Source organism: Aquarana catesbeiana, linkage group LG13 (assembly GCF_042186555.1).
Source record: "Aquarana catesbeiana isolate 2022-GZ linkage group LG13, ASM4218655v1, whole genome shotgun sequence".
NCBI lineage: Eukaryota > Metazoa > Chordata > Amphibia > Anura > Ranidae > Aquarana > Aquarana catesbeiana.
In genome coordinates, this window is record NC_133336.1 from 197272370 (window position 1) to 197278235 (window position 5866).

Consider the following 5866-nt stretch of genomic DNA (forward strand, 5'->3'; position numbering starts at 1 on the left):
TTAAATAAATATTAATAATAATTTTCTTTTTTTTAAAGCTCCCACATGATCACGCGCAGCTGTGTACGCATACGTAGGTCACGTCCACACCTGTCATGCCTTATTTCTATCACAAGGGATGTTTACGTTTCTTGTGATAGGAATAAAAGTGATCAAAAAAAATTAAAGGGACAGGGTTAAAAAAAAAAAAAAATGAAAGCACCCCTTTCCAAATGCATATGCAAGTCGCTTCCACATATGTAAACGATGTTCGCACCACACATGTGAGGTATCGCTGCGAATGTCATATCAAGAGCAATAATTCTAGCACTAGACATCCTCTGTAACTCTAAACTGGTAACCTGTAAATTTTATTTTAAAACGTCGCCTATGGAGATTTTTTGAAGTTCCCTAGTTTGGCGCCATTCCACGAGCGTGTGCATTTTTAAAGCTTGACATGTGAGGTATCTATTTACTCGACATCTTTTATAATTTACAAAATTGGGCTATATATTGTTTTTTTTTGTTTTTGTTTTTTTCATTAAAGTGTATTAGTTCCCAAAAAATTGCGTCAGAAAAAACGCTGCGCAACCATTCCACGAGCGTTTGAATTTTTAAAGCATGATATGTGAGGTATCTATTTACTCGACATCTTTTATATTTTACAAAATTGGGCTATTTTGGGCTATTTGTTTTTTTTTTCATTAAAGTGTATTTGTTCCCAAAAAATTGCACTAAACAAAAAAGAGCTGCGCAAATAGCGTGTGACATACAAAATTGCAATGACCACCATTTTTTTTTTTATCTAGAAGCTCTGTTTAAAAAAAAAAAAAAGAAATATATATATATATATATATATATATATATATATATATATATATATATATATATATATATGTTGGGGGGGGGGGGGGGGTTCTAAGTAATTTTCTAGCACAAAAAGCCTGGGTCTTCTAAGTGGATAGAAATGGCGGATTTTGGTGAGCAAAGTTCCCAGACTCTTATTACTAAATGGATCTTGCATATTTTATTTAATATATTTTATTTATATATTTTGCATATTTTATTTAATAGCTGCAGAATATTGTAGGTTGACGCATAAAGAGTATGGCTGGAGGAGGGTGGCGGAAGAGTAAAGGTCAATCTAAAGCAAACCTTGTTCTATTCTGTATAGCAAAGGTGTATTTGTTGGCATTATCATTGTACTTCCTTGTGTGTGTTCCGTCAACGCGGATCCTGGGCTGCGGCTGTTTTTATAGACTTTGCTTAATAAAGTGTATCTCTAGGCAAAACATTTTTACCCATAGCAAAGATTTACCTTCACTTCCTGTCCCACAGCCAAAACAGGAAGCGAGAGGAAATCCCTGCAATATAACGGAACCCACCCCCCAACCCCCCATTCCCCCCCCCCCCGGTCCCCATTGGAAGATTACCCCTCTATTCCTGTTCTGGTGACAACCCAAAATTTGGGATTGTCTTTGGTTTTCCGTGATAATGGTAAATGGGACAAATAGGATGAATCTCCCTAACGGGGACACTGACAGCAATAAAAAACAAACAGGTCCCTCTCTGCTCTATAGAAAAATAAAAAATAAATAAAGTTTTGCTTTTAGTTATCCTTAAAATTTTGGATAGGGTGAGGAAGGGTTAGACTCTTTGTCAGGTTTTTACTGCTGTCTCCTCTCCCCAATGAGCAGTTTTCCAATAGGGACACCTAAGAAGTTGAATTCTCATCGCTTTGGGAGATTTCTTCTAACTTCCTGTTGCATCTCTGGGACAGGAAGTGAAGGGAAATTTCTCCAATGGTTCACAGGCCTACAAGAGCCCAACCTCAGGCACCATCGTCCCATCGTCTCATTGGCTTCAGAGAGGTTGGTAGGTTTTCACATCTGCCTGGTGGTAAGTTCTTGTGGGTCCTCTGAATATTAGTTTGCCTTCCCTGGGTCTCTCTCCTCATCAACACGCTAATAAAATGTTTAAATAATCATTAACTATCTTATTTTATGACTCGGTGGAGTGGAATTATCTGTGGCAGGTATTTGGGTTTGGCCCCAAGTTCATACATGGCAATCGATTGTTGTACCACACCCCCAAAGCTAGGGTCCGCACAAATAATTGGGTCTCGGAGCCCTTTGATTTATTCCGCGGCACGAGACAGGGTTGCCCGCTCTCCCCCAGCCTGTTCGCCCTGGCATTGGAGCCACTGGCAATTTCAGTCAGGAGTGCTCCTGATGTCCTGGGCTTGCGAGTGGGTTTGTTGGAAGAGCGGCTGTCTCTGTACGCGGATGATGGACTTCTATATCTGAATGATGCGGGCCCTTCTCTTCTCGCGGCCTTGAGAATCTTTGATAACTTTGGGGGGTTATCTGGTATAAAGATCAATTGGACCAAATCAGTACTGTTCCCTCTGGACGATGTGGCAGCCTCTGGGCCACCATCCTCCCCACTACAATGGGTGACGGAGTTCAAATATTTAGGGATAGTAATCACAAAAAACCCATCAGACTTTATAATTAAAAATTTGAGCCCTATCTTGAGTACGTTGCTTGCGAAGTGTTTGGCCTGGGCTGACTTACCATTAAATTTATTGGGGCGAATCAACCTCCTCAAGATGATGATACTACCTAAATTTAACTATGTCTTTAGAAATTCCCCGGTATGGGTCCCTATTTCGTTTTTTAAGGAGGTTGATGGTCTGGTGGGAACTTTTATTTGGGGGGGTGGGAACCCCAGACTGGCGCGCTCTACCCTGTGGCTGCCTGATTGTTTTGGAGGATTGGCCCTCCCCAACTTTCAGGTTTACTATTGGGCGGCTATGTTGGTGTCGGCCTACTGGTGGTTTCAGGGATCTAAAATGAATGCTGCAGTCTGCCTTGAGGCAAACTATCTGGGCTCCCTCACTGATCTACGTAACTTTCCCTATCGAGGACCGGGTGCGTATACGCGAGTTCCTGAACCCACTCGGGCAACGTGGAGGGTGTGGGTGGCTGCAAGACGTAGATTCCTCTCACCGGGTCAATTATCGCCAGCGAACCCGTTATGGGGAAATCTAGCACTTAAACACTTCCGGACTGTGCCTGATCCACAGCTTTGGGCCAGGTTCGGCATTACAACTCTAGAACAAATTATGCCCAGAGGGGAGTTACTTTCTATTAAGGAAATAATGACTAAATTCCAGTTGCCCAGAGGGATGAGGTTTAGATGTTTTCAACTTAGGCATGCGGCACGGGCTCAGTTTCCTCAGGCACCTTTGCTTCAGGCAGATCCCATTGAAGAGCTCTTGGCGTCTGGTGATGTCTCTAAGCCCCTTTCCACCTTGTATGTTGTACTCCTAGGTAAGGACTCTCCTAAAATAGCAAAATTATGGGACAGCTGGCATACTGACATTCCATCATTAGATAGAGAGGATTGGGAGGAATGTCTGGATAATGGTCCTAAACTGGTGATTGCATCTAAAGATAAACTAATCCAGGTCAAATTCATACATAGGATTTACTACACCCCGCAGAGACTCCATCGCATATTCCCTGACAGAGACCCTATGTGCAACAAATGTAAGTGTCAAATTGGAACCTTCTTCCACATGTTCTGGGAATGCCCTTTGATAGCAACATATTGGTGTGCGATATTCGCAGAGATAAACTCCAGGCTGCAAATGTCCATACCAATCACTCCAGAGTTGGCCCTTCTCGGAATTCATGACAATGAACAAAGAGCCTATCACCTAAAATTACTTATTTCCTTTTTGCTTTATTATGCCAAAAAGGAGATATTGATGAAGTGGATAGACTCCTCTCCCCCGACCGTGGCGGCCTGGGAGGCACAGATTGAGGCAGCTATACCCATGTATAGAATCACATATATCAATCGAGGTTGTCCATGGAAATTTGAGAAAGTGGGGACTCCTTGGCTCTCATCTTAAGGAACCACAGTGGATTTATGTAGTATCTGTGGGGGAGGTAGGGGGAGTACCCGGACACGTGAGGTACTTTTTTGTAATCGTATTGCCTACAACTTCAATATACACTGATGTACCACCTCTTGCACATGTATAACCCTGCTATGTGATTGCTCATGCCTATCTGTCATGTAATGTTCTGTACTACGTCAAGAGGTATTCTGTAATTTTATTCCTTTTGATACAATAAAGCACATCTGTTTTGTTAAAAAAAAAAACTATCTTATTTTAGGTCCAGTGATCTCATCTCTGTGCTTCTCTATGCATTAGAGGTAGATGACGGCTGGTGGGAGGGGCCGGCAGGGGGGCTGTACATAGCTTCCTGAAAACATCCTAGCACCCTACCTCAGTACTCCTCTCAAGAGCCTTCAGTCCTGGTCCAAACAGTGGGAGGGGTTATGCAAATATCAAAATGCCTTGATGGATGGATGTCAGTCTGGAGGAGTGGATTTTCCCAGGCAGGCTGAATTTGCATGTAAATGCCTCCATGAATACTTGAAATCCAAGGACAGGGGGGGGGGGGGGGGGGGGGGGGGGGGGGGCCATGGACAATCAGGCTGGGGAGGAAAGAGCTAGATGATGCTGGATGTCCTCCAGCCAGGAAATGAGGTGGGCTCTGTCTGATTGCTGCAGCTTATGGTGCACATTGTGAGAAGCTCTCAGTGTGCGGTGAAATCAGAGTAAGCCATTTCAGGAGAGGAGCCTGTACCAATGGGCAAGACTAAAGGGAAGACCGCAGTTAAAATGGCAAACCATACTGGCGGCATTTTTGTGCTGGACTTACCTTACTGATGGATAGGCATCCCAGTCAGATGTTGACCACAATGGTGCTGAACCTTCGTAGCCTAATCCAACCTTGAAATTCCACCCAAGCCCAATCTTGAGCCAAACATGGACAGTCAGGTCGGGATTGGGTGTTGGCCCCTCCTAGCCAAATTCAACCTTGATAAGACCACCCAGGCCCAATCTTGAGCTGAACAAGGACAGTCCGGTTGAGATTGCGTGCTGGACCCTCGTAGCCAAAATCAACCTTGAAAAGACCACCCAGGCCCTATCTTGAGCTGAACATGGACAGTCAGGTCAAGATTGGGTGCTGGACCTTTGTAGACAAATTCAACCTTGATAAGACCACCAGGGCCCAATCTTGAGATGAACATGGACAGTCAGGTCAAGATTGGGTTCTAGACCCTCGTAGCCAAATGCAACCTTGATAACACTACCCAGGCCTAATCTTGAGCCAAACATGAACAGTCTGGTCAAGATTGGGTGCTGGACCCTCGTAAATTGGGTGCTGGACCTACATAGCCAAATCCAACCTTGATATAATCACCCAGGCCCAATCTTGAGCCCAACATAAACAGCCAGGTCAAGATTTGGTCCTGGACCCTTGCAAATTGGGTTCTGGGCTCTTGTACCCAAATTCAGCCTTGATAAGATCACCCAGGCCCAATCTTGAACCGAACAAGGACAATCAGATCAAGATTGGGTGCTGGACCCTCATAACCAAATTCAATCTTGATAAGACCACCCAGTCCCAATCTTGAGCCTAGCATGGACAGTCAGATCAAGATTGGGTGCTGAACCCTCGTACCAAATCCAACCTTGATAACACTGCCCAGGCCCAATCTTGAGCCAAACTTGGACAGTCTGGTCTAGATTGGGTGCTAGACCCTTGTAGCCAAATTCAAGCTTGATAAGACCACCCGGCCCAATCTTCATCCGACTGTCCATTTTCAGCTCAGTTCAGCTTTGGACTTGACTGTGTATGACCATCCTCAGGGACGGCCGGTCACGGTTGCCAACTCTAGCAGGGAACTGGTTAACAGTTGCTTGGGTGATTGCTTCACTCAAGTCATCACAAGCCCGGAAAGGTCTGCCTTACCTGTCGAGCCTGAAAGGCGACACCTAATCAAACACAGCAGCTTCGCA